Raw genomic sequence first — 16,711 nt, 5'->3', positions numbered from 1 at the left:
AAATAAGGCTAAAATGTGCAGATTTGGTGATCTGAGAGATGAGTTGATAAAAGACAAGCTTCTGTGTTGTATTAATAATGACACAATAAGAAAAATTTTGCTTCAAGACAGTGATTTAATGTTAAACAAGACCATTGAGATTTGTCAGATATACAATGTTACAGAAAGGCATATAAATATGCTTACAAATGAGAAAAGCACTAATGTAACTTCTTTTAGTACTAATGTAGATAGTATGCAGCACAAGCTTAAAATATACAAGCCTAAGGGCATGGCTCCTGCAAAACCCAGAGCAGCTTCAATAAGGCCCAGGGTACACACAGCAAAGCACTTGAGTGACTCAGCAAAACCTGTAGCTAGCCTCATAGTCAACTGTTGTAATTGTGATGGTAACTATGAACCCAAATGAGAAAAGTGCTAAGCTTTTGGTCAGCAGTGCCATTTTGTAAAAAGTGGAATCATTTAAAAGGTTTTGTAAATCAAACATGGCACATTTTTTTATTAAAAAGAGAACATTTAAAGAGCCAAGTTGATCAGTTAGAAAGCCATGACCCTACTTTTACTGTTGATGGTGTGTCTGTGCTTGGTGGAAACAGTCAATGCAACAGATTTAGGGGCAAAAAGAGAAATCTTTTGTAGTGTTTGGATTAATGGGACACCCATAGAGCACAAAGTAGATACTGGTTCAAAGTGCAGTGTTATGTCAGCAGAAACATTTGCTAGAGCAAATGCTGCAGAACAACTCGATTTGACAAAGTGTGCAAAGCTTGTTGCTTATGGTGGTGAAGAGATTCAGACCGAAGGCTCAGTAGTGCTTTCATGTTAATCTGCTGGGAACAGCTATGGCTTGCAGTTTTACATAGTCAAAAGACATGTACAGTCATTATTAGGCCTCTGCAACAGTTTGAAAATGGGACTGCTTTCATTTAACAAAGAAGTTCATCATGTAAGCTTGAATGAGAACAGCTCAAATTTCACCCAAGCTATTTTTTCTGAATATGCTGATATTTTTGCGCACAAACTAGGCAAACTCCCAGTTGTGTACTCCATGAAGTTAGTCACTGAGGTAAGCCCAGTCATCAGATCAGCATGGAAAGTTCCAGTAGCTATGCAGTATATAGTCAAAGTCGAGCTAGAGAGAATGGTTCAGCTAGGAGTAATTTGTCTAGTAGAAGAACCAACTGAATGGATATCCTCCATGGTATTGTAGTAGCTCATAAGAAAAGCTTAGTTGGTATCAGAATATGTATTGATCCAAGACATTTGAACAAAGCATTAAAAAGACCTCATCATCCTATGCCCACAGTCAAGGATGTTGCTGTCCTCATGCCAAATTCCACTGTTTTTTTCTGTCTTAGATGCAAAACATTCATTTTGGGAAATTTTGCTTGATCAAAAATGTTCATTGCTAACTACATTCAATATGCCATCTGGAAGGTGCAGATTTCTGAGAATGCCATTTGGAATAAATTCTGCCAGTGAGTCTTTCAACGTGTAATGGAACAATTTTTTTCTGGCTATCCATGTGCTGTTATAGTAGATGATATTCTAGTAGGAGGCAATGGTGAAGTTGAACATGACAGAAACTTTAGGAAAGATCTGAAAATAGCTCATGAAGCAAATCTTAAGCTGAATCCTCAGAAATGTAAATTCAGGCTACATGAAGTTACTTAAGTGGATCATTTGTTTACTAGTTCAGGCTTGTGATCAGATCCTTCCAAGCAAACAGCTATCTTTGAGATGCCAGCTCCAAACAATGTCCATGCCCTACAATGTTTTCTTGGCATGGTCAATTATTTAGGCAAGTTCATTCCAGATTTGAGTCAACTTTCAACACTGCTTAGAGAACTGACATGCAAAGATGTAACCTAGTCCAGGTCAAAACAACACCAAAGAGTATTTGATGTCCTGAAACAGAAAATTGTTAGTCCACCTGCTTTAAGATACTAAGATGTTCACAAATCAGTAACTCTTTCCAGTGATGATTCAAAGTCTCGTCTAGGTGCAGACATTCTTCAAGAGGGTAGACCGGTAGCCATTACATCGAGAACTCTTACCCAAACCAAGATGCAGTATGCCCAAATAGAGAAATAACTCTTGGCAATTGTGTTTGCATGTTTGAAGTTCCGTGATTATATTTATGGCCAACCTATCTATATCGAAAACTACCAACCTCTAGTCACTATTTTAAGAAAGCCAATGCACACAGCTCCTGTGAGACTAAGACAAATGATGCTCAAATTACAAAAGTGGAATTTCAATCTTCTTTACACAAAAGGCAATCTTGATGATACTTTATCCTGATTGCCCAGGAAAACCATAGAACCACAGAGAGTGAGCAACCTGATTTTGAAGTAATGGAAGTGACAAATTTTTTCCATGTGTCTCGATCAGCTTAGCACTCACACAGTTTCAGATCCAATTCTTCAGACGTTCAACCTCTTTATCAGTCTAGGCTGGCCTTCAAAGCAATCTTGTAGATATGCAGCAGTATTTTTCTTACAGAGATGAGATTTTGTCAGACAATGGCATCATCATGAAAGGTCCAAAAGTGATTGTTCCAAAATCCTTGCAACAAGAGTACATTAAGATCTTGTTTTGTGGCCACCCAGAAACTGGTTCTACCAAAAGAAGGGCAAAAGATCTAGTATTTTGGCCTTTTATGTCAAAAGATATTAAGAAAGTACTGTCATCTTGTTCTGTATGTATTAGTACTAAGCTGCATCAACAAAAAGAACCACTTCAGTTAAGCCAGATTCCTGAACTACTTTGGTCAACAGTAGCCACAGATATCTTTGAGTGGAATGGATCAGCATTACTTGGTGTTAGTAGACTCTCATTCAAACTGGTTCACGATTGACCTACTTCCTAACCTGATGTCCAGTACTGTCTTTGCTAAGTTGGAGACATTTTCTGTCCATGATAGTCAACACAGACTTATGTCTGACAATGGTGCACAGTTTACAAGTCAACAGTTCAAGAAATTTGCTGAAATGTGGGACTTTGTTCATATTATGAGTAGTCCTGAATACCTACAGTCAAACGGCTTGGCTGAACATACAGCTCAAAGTGCAAAACAGCTGGTAGAGAGATCCAAATGTGACAATACTTATGTTTTTCTAAACTTGTTTAATCTTAGAAACATTCCTCGTGATAATGATCTTGGTTCACCTGCTCAGAGATCTATGTTGAGGCAAACCGGAACCACATTACCAGTCAGTTGCAGTTTGTTGGTTCCATGTGCTAAAAACAATAAGGCAGTAAAAACCCAACTCTTGAAAAAGCATTTGGCCAAGAAGTCCTACTATGATAAGACCAGCAAACCACCCAATCTATTAAAAGAAGTGGAGGTAATGAGGATGCAGACAACAAAAGGTTTATATTGGATTGGATTCTTGAAATGTTTGTCAAGAATGGAGATTGTACATCTTGGAATCACAAGGAATGGAATTTAGGTGGAATCAAAAGCATTTATTACTGGTGTCCGATCCAGTGTTACAGCATCTTGCCTGTAAAAAAGACTTTAATTCTCAGAGTGACAATATTCCTGTTCCAGAGGACTTTCTGTCAGCAGTTCCTGTTCCTGAGAACATCCCTGAGGGTCCTAAAGCAGAGCAGTCCCCAGTGACTTTCCCTGTTGCTAAACTTAATAACTATTGCATTACAAGATCAGATCGCATTTCCAGACCTAGTTCCAAATACACGGCAACCTGGACAAGACTGTTGTTTTGCTTATTATTGTCTGTATAATTTGCATGCCTATTTAAATATCATTGTCAATATGAGACAGCTCAGTAAAGAGGGAGGATGTAGATCAGAGTGTGTGATGTACCTTTAAGAAGCATTCTAGTCAGTGGGCATGTGCATATAAGTACTGAGCACATGCAAGCAAGAGTGCCATTTTGAGTCAGCAGCCAGAGTAAAAGCATGCTTATGCGTGTAGTAGTCAGTCATTTAGTTAAAGTTTAATGTTCCTGCCATCCAGCCTGATGTGTTTATATGTAATAAACTACTTAAATATCCAAAACACATCATCTTATTCAGATACACAAGATGAGTGACAAAAACCACCACTAAAAGGAACTTATCTGATGAAATCAACAACAAAAAAAACACAATTGACTTACATTTTCAGACTAGTGAGTGTTTGGCTAACACATTTGTAGTTTCTCTTTTCCTAATAGTCAAAAATGTTCATAAATTCTTTTGGATAACTTTCTGTTGGTCTTCTCTACATGAAAACGCTCCCATGATTCACAGGTAGCTAAATAAATTATCAAAGTTGAATTACATGTGAACCTATCTTTTGAACAAATAAACAAATAAATGTAATATCTTCTTATTTCATGAACAGACTGCTTCCCCCAAATACAGATGATATCTTTCTGACTATCTGCAGCACTAATGTTTGACTCAACTCATGTTAAAGAAATAATGATTACAGTAATGCATTTCATTCACGTGTACTACCTCTCCCCAATAACCTATACAAATGGTCATTTGACTGTGTTCAAGAATTTTTTTGCCACCCTTCCACTGTGTAACTTCCAGGTGACCCTGAGCTGCTTCACTCTTATTATCGCTGTCTTAAATGTTCCCAGTATTACCCCCTTGGCTTAGATCACCTCAGCCAAAGTGTCCTATATAGTGTTGTTTATACGGGAGGATTTGTTGTAATGCTGTCATTGGCCATATTGAGTGACTTCATGCACATCACAACATGTAATGTTGGTTAACTCCAGCCTTACTCTTTAATTCTGGATTTGAATGGCTATCTGCCATTCAGATATGACTTGCCCTCATCCTGGGGGAAGGGGGACAGCCAGTTCACAGACAGAAATCCTACTCCTGCCTCCTGGAACGGGTAAACTAACAAAATGACACTCCTCTTCTTCCCAGCTCCTAAAGTGCATGAGCCACTGATTCATCTGAGGTCATCTGAGTTGCAGTCAGGGGGTCCATCTATCTATGCCATGGTACAGGGTCATCATATTGCTAGACACTTGTATAGCAGGGCCGATTCCTGCTGAGCTTTGTCCTGCTTCTATTTTTATTACACTTTGTTATTCTCTCTTTTATACCTTCTGGCTATTTGACCTTCTGATTTCCTTCTTAGCCAATCATTTAACCACACTTTGGCATTCTGTCATGCACCTGTGGTACAGCTATATGTATTTTATTTGCTCCTTAATAAATTAATTCATGCTTTCATTGTCTGTTTAAATCTAAGTTTCTGATTAGGCGTAGCCATGATTTTTTTTTTTCCGGAAAAAAAAAATGAACAGTAAGCAGACCTCAAGTACAGTCTGACCAAAGTTGAATTATGGAATAATAACTGTAAGAGTGGAAATAGTCATTTATAATGCATGTACATGTCACAGAATGCATTGCAAAGTACCTGTGGTTATGTAACCTCTACTCTAGTATGTAGCAACAGATCAAGTCAAGCAAAGCTGATGAGAAGATAGGGAAGAAAAGCACAGCACTTGTTTGGCTTTCCACCTTCATTTTGTAGAATCAGCTCTGCACATGAATGGCAAGTACTAAGATTTCTATGGATCCGATGGCTTTTCTCTGTGTTTTTATCTTGGAATTACAGAAGTCAAATCTGATTGCAAGTCCTCCTTCATGTGATGTCAAATCAGTAAATAGAGCAAGCCTGAGGAACTTGTGGTAGAATTATTATGGGGCTAATGAAATTCCTCTAGGAATTACTTAAAACAAGCTAGATATATGTATATTCTACACTGAGTGAATAATTTAAATCATGCATACTGATCAAGTAATATAGCTGAATGTTTCCCTTCAGTGTCAGTCTTCTATTGGACTTGGGAGGTTAGGCCAGGATAGACTGAGAACTGACCGACTGAGTGGCATGAATAACTCATCACCTATGTTGAGGGTAAGGGAAGCAGGTATGCTTGTCAACTGCTGGTCAGGTATAGTTTGGTGCGATATGGAGAAAGGATGCAGAAAGACTTCAGTATGGGGAGGTATTAGTATTTTAGTTAGTGACCCATGGCCACATTGCTTCTTTTTAAATGGAACTCACTAAGCCTAGAAGATTTCTGTTGGCTGTGCTAGTGGTACAGTGCTGTGTCTTCCTGTGGCAACTGCCTCTCCTCTAAGCAAAGGAGTGCCACACGAAATATTCCTCCTGATAGACACAAACCCATACTATAAGCAATCAGTAGTTCTTACAGAGGGACAGAATGCAAGTATGGTATCAGGAGACAAAGTCATACAACATACGGAAGGAGTAGTTTATTAACTACAGGGATGGTATTCACACTACAAAGAATTTCTTTATACAAAGGAAAGATGAAAATAGGTACACTACTGTCTTATGTTGTCCAGGGCATGTAAAACATGTTTTTAAATTTTATTGGTCACTGTTGACATCATTAAAAGATAATTTCATACTTTGCAGAAGAAAACAGAAATATTGTTCTTTCATTACATTGTACAGTAAAAACCTTCATCTCTCTCCCTTTTTTGTCTCTCTTTCTTTCTTCCGATGCAATAAAAACAGACCTGAACTTTTGGAGTTCAGATTGGGATATTGTATTGTAGTTGTAGGTCTAACTTGACTGCATCACTAACATTCTAGGTCTTTACATTCATGAGTAACATTGAAAGAGTGTTTAGCTTCTTCAGCTCCAACACCTTGTTAAGCAAAATCTGCTTTGTCAAAGGTTAATTTGTTCACTCTATTTTGCTAGTCCTTATCATTCAGTATTCCTGTTTAACCTTGGCTTAAGCTCTGTGACATTCTTATCTGAAATACTGTCAGAGTACATGTACTGAGTCACTAAGCAAATTCTTACTAGCAGTTAAGCCTGACGGAAAAAAACTATGTCAACAGGTTTCAACTAGTGCATATTAAACAGAAGGATGGTGCATGCTGAGTAATTAAAAGGTCTACTGGCATATATATATATATATATATATATATATATATATATATATATATATATATATATAGTTCCACTTGAAACCATTGAATGTTCAGGACATCGAAGTTCTGATCATCGAGACCAGTATATCGATGTTCGGAATATTGAAGGTTTAAAGTTAACCACAGAAAAATAAATAAACATTCAACAACTATTTTATGCAGGGGGGCTTTGCCCCCCTGCACACCCCACACCCCCCTACTTTAATATTCCAACTCTGAGATCGCACTACAGGGGGTAAGGGAAATCTCCCATTTATCGCTATATGCAGTAATGCTAAACGGGAGATTTCCCGTACCCTACCTGCAATGCCAACACTCAGATGGCACACACACACACACACACACACACACACACACACACACACACACACACAACATGCAGGGCACCTTGCTGCCCTGCATATACACCCAAAAGTTAACATTTTTACTTACCTGGCAGTTCCACTTTGAACCTTCGATGTTCTGAACATTGATGTTCTGGTCTCGATGATCAGAACTTCGATGTTCTGAACATTCGATGGTTTCAAGTGGAACTATATATATATATATATATATATATATATATATATATATATATATATGTGAGAAAGCTACATAATATAATAACAACATTGATATCAAAAGTGGAAATCTATCATATATCACATGATAAAAATACACATTAAAAGTAGATGTATATAAAAAGGGAAAGAAATAAACATTTTCACAGTATTTCAAGCAATATGGAAATATGTACATTATGTACAGTATTTACAAGGTGGAGTTCTTTTAGAAGAGTGATACATATATGTAGGACTTGTAAATATTTCAGTTACACTAAGTCTACAGCTTACTGCAAGGCTACAACAACGTATCTGCTGCCAGTTCGCATCATTCACAATTATGTAAAGCCCAGCCATTCTTACTCTTTCCAATATCCAACACCCATGCTCATGAAGGGCATGCAGTAGCACGTGTATCTCTGCCTAGGAGAACTTCTCTAGGCACTTCCTCTCCTTAGGTGCCATGTCTCCACCTGTAAATTTGGACATAACAGCTATGTTCAGTGAGAGGACACATCTCATGTTCAGCAGCATCTTTGGTGTTCACACACCCATATGTTGTGTGCCACCATAAAGTGCCAAATCTACCATACCTCATTATACCAACACAGGTCCATTTAGTGATCATGTAGGGTAGCACAGGGATTAACTGTGTTATGAAATAATCCTTGTCAGCAGCCTATATGTCTTCATGCCCAGTAAAGCATGGCCATCATGTGCTGCACATATTCACCCCCACCTAGTATCTGCTATCCTGCGTGCTGTTCACACCTCACTGTGCCATTATGTTCCTTATCTGATCCATACATGCTGATAGTGTGCCTCAAAACACAGTCATCTCTATTGAACTGCATACCAGTCATCATATTGGACCTCACAGGAGTCCCACAACCAATACCATGGTGGGTTGCCATTGTCTGCATCTGAATTCATAGGTTCATAGGTTCATAGGTTTATACTAGGCTATCTGCCCTAAAGCATTTATAAGCCTAACCCAAATTTTTGCGGCTTACGCCACCCCTTATATGAAAAAATACTGTGCCCATTAGTTTGTTGTGTCTCTGTCCAGCAGTGACACAGAGATGATTCCCGGGGTAAACCTACGATCTCCCATCCACAGGTCAAGATTTCTCTTGAACAGAGCCAGCGAGGTTCTCTGCCTCACATGGACCGGATTTTATTCCACAGCATAGGGAGTCTCTGAGTGATAAATCTATCCCTCCAGCATGTCCTATTTATGTCCGTGCTAAGGTTTAAGTCACTTGCTCTAGTGGTTTTGGTGGATTTGGATTTTTTGAGGTGGAGCATGTCCATTAATTCCAGGTTGGACATGGCCTTGTATGTCAGGCACATGTCACCTCTGAGCAGACGGTATGCGACTGAATAGAGCTGGAGTTTCTTCAATCTGGCAGCATATGACAGATTTTGGAATCCCTTTATCCTTTTGGTGAAGAACTTTTAGGGTCTCTCCAATTGCTGCAGATGTCGGGTGAGATACATCCCGAATGGGGCATTGTACTCGATCACTGGTCTGATAAGTGAAGAGTACAGGGGAACAATGACCTCACTAGATCTGGATGTGAATCCCTTCATGATCAGGTGGGCAATGTAGAAGGTCTTTCTAACCACTTTAGCAACATGAGTGTCAAAAGAAAGGCCACTGTCAACCTGGGTCCCCAGGTCCCTGATAACCTCTTCTGTGCTTAGTGGATTGCCACCTATATGGTAGCTTGGGGTTAACTTGTTTTTCCCGAAGGGTATGACTATACATTTTTTGTTCTCAGTTTGCCATCACTGAATCCTGTGCACCCAAAAATGTCTTAGGTTTATGGGTTCATAGACTAGCTGCCCTTGTTGGCCATTTTAAGCCTAGCCAATTACCCCAAGTGAGAATCAAACCCTGCACCATGTGTTTGTAAGGCAAACACCTTAACCATTATGCCAACCTCCCACCCTTATATTTTATTAGTCTTATATTTATTCAGTATCCACACATGCCCATAGCTTGTGTACCTTTACCCTATCACATTACACACTACTGTAATCCATAGAGCACTGTGGTTATGCACTGTAGAGCCCCATTACAAACCATTCTGTGCCTCCCATCCCAGCAACAACAGGTAGCTTGGGAGAGACCTCCCTCAAGCAACAAAAGAGTGCTACTGTTACACAGTTATTCCTTCTACTTTCCCTGTCTTGCATGTCTTTACCACATCATCTGTAAAATGCTTCTTTTCTTCTGTAAATTGAAAGCATTGTCCAAAAATACATCCACTTGCTATTCATGCAAAATTCCATACCACAGTGAGCATTGGCTGTGGTTCTTTTTATTATGCAGTTTTAAACCTCACAGCAAGGTAGTTATGCTAATGAGGCAATGAGGCAATTTAGAATAAATGCCTCTGAACTGCACATGTAGCATACTGTGTAAGAACCCTGGGCTTGTCTTAAGGAGGCGCATTCATGACATTCATAACCCACTGAAAGAGGAGGTTAGAGACAGTGAACCAGAGTTCTACAGTAAGTATTTACTGACAGGTGGTACTTGTACTTACTTATGCATAAATTATTCAGTCATATGCAAGACTTGTGGTTCAAAGACATATTTCCTTTTATTTTCTATTTATCAGCACCTGGTGATATAGACAATAATAAGATAATTTAACAGAAACAGCAAGCAAGAATACCCAGTTGTTAAGGTGCATATGTACCATTTATGTTAGAGCAGGATATTTGCTATATAACTACTTCACTGGCATTTCTGCATTTCTGCTAATTATTTTAAATATTGCTTACAGCTTTGCTGTGCATTGTGTCACATGCCTTGTCACTACAAGTTGTCCTGTTCTACCATCCATCCTACGTCCAGGGATTTCTATCGGTTGTATGGTTATGGTGACTGAACTTACAGTGGGTGTTCTGACACCATCTTCGGTGTCATTGTTTATTTTGGACCTGTTCTTTGCCTTTTTGTAGTGTCATGCCCATGGCCTTACCCTTGCCATTCATACATGGTGACCTGTACAGTGTGCTAGCCCTTATTCTTCCACTGTCCATTCGGCCTCTCCCTGCCAGTGTCAGTAATACTTGGTATATCATGGACATGCATCTGACAAGTTGTTAGCTCATATTTACTGATGAAAGTATTAGTAGCACAACTGGTAGCATACTTGTCTTTTGAGCAGAAGGCTGTTGGTTCGACTCCCACACTGTTTAGATGGAATGCCGATATTGCAGTGCCCATTAAGAGAAGATGGGAGTGCTGCACTCCTGAGTGTGTCCTCCTTTGAATGAGATGCCTAGTAACTATATCAACAAAATGGTAATAGATAGATAGTATTTTCCTTAACTAGGATTTTGTTTGATCTAATCAGTAGTAGTATGTGAGGGTGGGTACTTACTGTTCTAAATGCACTTTTACAACCCTGTTTATATTGTTTGCCTGGAACAGGTGGCTTTGAAATTAAACAATGCATATATGTTCCACATATACTTCTAAGTGCATAAAAGCTGATATGTTTAACATTCTAAAGTATTTCTGATTTTTTTGTTACTGAGCATCACTTGTCCATGATGAATAAAGGCGTGTTGCTTTGGAGCACAACCTGGGTTTCATGATTTTTGGAAATTATTGTGACTGAGCTCATCAGCAAAGTTTTAAGACTACTAGTTTTTCTGTTTTTTTTTCCCTCAACAGTCGTGTTGGTGAAGTTGGAACTAGACAGATTCCATTGCTTGATCATTTTTTTTTCATTATTTTATTTTTTTCTAATAACTAGATCATGTTACATTAATAGTGTCAGGTGTTTGTGCCTCTTGTGTATTATGTTTGGACTTTTGTGACCATGTCTCTACTGCATGGTCACCATGATGCCAGGAAGGTTACCATTTTGCCATGCATGTCACTGCATGGTAGGGTCATGTCTGCTACCAAATGCTAATTTTCTTTAGGCTGGAAAATTAAGGTCTTTGTGATTGTTCATCCCAACTTCCCTGACTCTTGCAATCTCTCTTTGCAAGTAATGTACCATGCCATACATACTGGGACTTGATTAAGTGGCATTTAATTCAGATATTTGTGGAACAAACACTATTGTACTACCTTTTGTTTAGCATGTATAGTGTTGTGTTGGCTATTGCCTAGTTAACAGTGTTTTCCTCCATAATGGAGTGTACTACCAACCAATGTAGCATGTATTAGTGACAAGTGCTTTTGTTTTCCTCTCATTTTTGATGTATCCTTTGTTGTTTTGTTTCTCACCATTTATGTTCATATGTTATGCAGTGTTGGCTTTGACAACGGATGCCACACCATGCACCTGCATTGCCATCACCTGCTGGGTTCTCCAGCTGTTTCCAGGCCAGCATTTCTGCAGGATCACACAGTCCACCCAGCAGGGGATAACCGGGTGCCCCCTGGTGGTCTGTCAGGGATGATGGTCTATTGTCCCCATCGGGGGGCTCCACTAATGGATCCTTGTATGTCAGCTGGCAGGAAGTTGAAGGCAGGGTGATGGCCTTTGTTAACTAGCAGCTGGACACCTGCACTAGAAGCTTAGTGCATGCCCTTGTGGCACTGACAGAGCTGCACAGCTGCCTGGTCCAGTCTAATGGGCCAACAGTGGCTGGGCTGGACCCAGCTGTGAGGCTAGTCATGTTGGTGACTCACCTCAAGTTGTGTGTAGCACTCAGCAAAATGGCACTCAGCTAGTGCCTAACTCAGTCACTCGTCATGGTGTTCCCAATCCTTGTGTCACTTCTCTGCCCTTTCCTGTTAGTAGTCCAGTCCTTGTCATCCCATTTTTTCCTCCCTCTGTCTTTCTGTCCTTTGTGTTACCAACCCCAGTTGTTTCAGTACCACCTTTGCTAGTCTTTGTCTTTTTGTTTGTCTACCCCAGCTGCCATCTGTATACCCTGTTTGCTGTCTTGAAAATATGTAAGAATGGGTATATGCCCCCAACAATACCCTTGCTGTCTAATCTCTTTCCACTTGCTCTTTTCCTTTGTCCTTCTGTGTGTTCTTGTGCTAACTCTTCCTTCTTTCTGATTGTCTTGTGCACTCATTTCATTCCCATTTATAGTAAATAAAATAGCAAGGCCTTTGCTCTGTAGCCATTATCGTAGGGGCATTGTTGTGCATGTGAGCATGCTATGTGCCTGCTGCTGGGCTCATGTGATGACTGTTGTACTGTGCTGGTTATTATGTAACTGCTGAGCTTTCCCCAAAGACTTCTATATTTAATTTGACCCTTTCACCCAGTGGCACTCCTAGTGTATAGTTAATGAGCTTTGGGCTGCATTGCACTACTTCATTTGTGCTAGTTTGACTTTATGTGGCTGTTTAAGTGATTTTTTCTGATTCCAGCCCTTAAAGCGAATATCTAGAAAATGTATTTTATCAATTTCTAATGCACATTCTCACCTCAGTTTGACAGTGCATGTAAATGTCAGTATATCAGTATTACTTCTGCATTTTCATTTGAAAATATTCACCTGAAGATACCTAAGTACTCTGCCTTAAGCAGAACATTGCACAAGTTAATAAAAATAAGGGCAAGGAGATAAGGCCATTTTAAAAGTATATACATCTGCCTACGTAAATAAAACATGCATGTTTTGTTGCAACATTTACATTTACAGAAAATGTTGTTGTCTTAAGAAACTGGTATTGTTTTTTCATTCTTATTTCATCTGCTCTCACTAATATTATAGCTGATATAAATAGTGAGTTTGACAACCAGACAAAATGACACACATATTCCAAGGATTCATAAAGAACCCTAGCACTAACATTAAGGTTTTTGGTAAAGATGCCCTGCTTCCACAATGAGGAAATTTCTAATTCAGGGACACATTAGCTTCAATGAGGAAACACTTCATTATCAACTACTTTCCATGTCTCTGAACTTCTTTTAACTACTGCAAGTGCAGATCAGGACTGTCCTGCTCCAGATTGCATTAGCATGGACACCCCCAGTTACTCTCTCACATACAAACACACAGTAAAATACACATGCACAAACATGCCGCATATCCCACACCTGTCCATGTTGTGAGAATATCTACAAGGTCTCCTTTTTGCTTGCCATGGTAATTTACAGATGATTACAGTCAGTCCTTAATGCTAGGCATTCAAGTTTCACAATTCATATCCTTCAGCAAATGCATGTTTATGCAAATACAGTTGTTCTAGTGACTTTCTAAGTTTGTATGAGGAATACTTACAATCCCACCATGATTTGTCCCATCTTTAATGTTGCCTTTAGTCCTGATATCTTGTACTATAATGTTGTGAGGTGTACTTAATGTTCTGTGTCCTTCTCCCTCAAAAATCCAAAATTATTAAAGGCATTTAATAATGCCTGTTATCTTATATGCTACACTAACGTATCATTTAGTGCAGAAGGTTATTTCTGGGTTTTGTGTATAAGGGGTACAATGTTCAAATCCCCTCTGTAACTGATTTTTTTTCTCATTTATTTTTATCATGATATTCCTTGTTTTGGTGGTGGCACCTAGAACTAGTATTCTCTGTGGGAAGTGGGAGAGTATAGGGTTGGAATCTCTTTTAGTGTATTTTAATGCACTACTTAACCCTGGTGTCCAGTGCTTTTCTGCACCACATTTTTTTTAAATATGTGCCTTTAAGTCACCATCATGTAGAGTATCCTTGGTGTCCAATGTTCCCCAACCCACGTTGTGTTTAAATGCCTTTCAGGCACATTATGCAGAGTAATCTCTGATGTCTAATGTCCCCCCAACCCTGTATACCATTAAGCAATCTAGCTTATGACCTCCCTTACCCTTCAATCCACATTCTGTTTAAGTGACACTCCTAGAACAAGTTTAAAGAAGTATTACTTGTGGCTAATGATTTCCCCTATCCAGTGTTGCAGGCTGTGCTCATTAGTCTAGGGGTCGGTAGAAGTGCGTGGAAGTATGACAACCATCTCAATCAATACACAGAAGCACACACGTGCTCGTGCATGCATACATACACACACAAAAAACCTTCTGGGCAGATACAAATTCATGTATACACTCACACAAGCAACCCCTTGTGAACATTCATGCAAACACCCCCAACTCTACCTTACCACTAAACTCCCCAGCATGTCTCTCTACTATGACAAATGAACATTACCTTTTGGCTGTGTTCAATACTGTTAAAGGGCCAGGAGTTACCATCCTAATCTATGCAGCCAAGTAATTCTCTGAATCACTTGGCTGTGTAGCTGCCTTACCACAGGCAGCTTAGGGGGAGAGCACATGACTAATTAACTTATGCCTCCCTCCAGACTGGCTCATTAACATGTGGCACCACTGTGGTGCTGCACATCTTCATACCAAAGCATTGTGGTAGGGCTGTCTTTGTTGTGAACTGAAAATCAAAACAAGAAGAAATGGCTATTTAGACCTGTTGGTGGAACATAGCAAAATAAAAACACGCCTGCTATCAATTTTTAAGACATATACAATGATTGTCAGCTTTATAATGCACGTAGTTGTTGATTTCAGTCATAAAGACATGCATACACTTTTAGTATTATCTTTCGTATATCACTGCACTCAAGTATAAATTTGAGCAGGGGTAAATGGAAACAAAGTTCTATTTCAGTAAGCTTCCATGCTCAAAAGAAGTGTATATGTATATATATATATATATATATATATATATATATATATATATATATATAGGTTTACTTTCATTCACTGAAAACTCATTTCACTGAATTTCAATTCACCCTCAAAAAAATCGCTGAAAGCTCAAATCACTGAAAACTCATTTCACTGAATCACATTTCACTGAATGTAAGTACTGTTGGGCAAATAAAATGTATATACCCTTTTCCCCACTGTAGTGCAATCCTGTAGTTAGTATATATAGTTAGGGGAGTGTGGGAGGCACAGCCCCCCACCTACTTAGCTTTTATATTTATGAATCTCATTTTACTGAAAGCTAGCAATATAACACCAAAAGTAGGTGGGGCGGCTATGCCCTGCACACCCCAACTATATATACTAACTTCAGTATCGCACTACAGTAGTGAAATGGGCATATACATTTTATGTGCCCAATAGTACTTACATTCAGTGAAATGTGATTCAGTGAAATGAGTTTTTAGTGATGTGAGCTTTCAGCAATTTGGTGAGTGTTTTGAAATTCAGTGAAATGAGTTTTCATTGACTCAAAGTAGACCTATATATATATATATATATATATATATATATATATATATATATATATATATATATATATATATAGGGTCTATATCACATAGTCGAACAGAGGGTGTGAATGGAAATCTCCATAAGCGGAGGATTCCATTCACTTCAATGTGGTACGATCTTGAAGTTGGTATATTTAAGTAGCGGGGGGTGTGGGGGGTGCAGAGGGCCTTGTCCCCTTGCACAAAACAAGTTTTACATTTTTCCATTGTGTTTTTATTTTTTTATAGGTAGTCGAAGTTCCGTAACTTCAGACATATGTGTTCGAACATATGTCAGTCGAAGTTACGGCACTTCGACTACGTGATATAGACCATATATATTTATATATATATATATATATATATATATATATATATATATACTTGATGTAGTCTGCAGCCCTATCAGAAATGTCATACACACCCTGTGACATCCCTCATTTTGCCAGTAATCAAAGAGCGTAAATCTTCACCACTGACACCAGTAGGAACATTCAATTAGAACAAAAATGGATAAACACAGTATTTTCAGATGCAGATCCCTGCAGCAAGCCCAATTTCCATTAAGAGCACACAGGGAACACACTCCAATCCTGGGGCTGGATTTTCCTGTTCAGGGCCTGAATAAGACTCCACCTTTCTCTCTGCAGAAATCAGTGCTCTGTATTCTGTGTCCCTGTTCCAACTAGGTGACACACACACTCTTTGAGACTTGATTTTCACACACATACACACACACACACACACACACACACACACACACACACACACACACACACACACACACACACACACACACACACACACACACACAAACACACACACCTGGGAAAGGCTGGCACAGAGTTACCAGCTTTGCCACCTCCACCCAGACTATAAGGTCGATTCACTGCCACCAGCCAGCTACTTTAAGGCTCTTCCAAGGGTACCCTGTTACTCTTAGTAAAATTAATACTTATACAAATGGTAGTATTAACCAAGCTGCAAGACGTTTAGGAACA

This window comes from Protopterus annectens, chromosome 8.part0 (genome assembly GCF_019279795.1).
Source record: "Protopterus annectens isolate FY-2018-M chromosome 8.part0, PAN1.0, whole genome shotgun sequence".
NCBI classification, from domain to species: Eukaryota; Metazoa; Chordata; order Ceratodontiformes; family Protopteridae; genus Protopterus; species Protopterus annectens.
Note: the sequence above shows the minus strand (reverse complement) of the source record.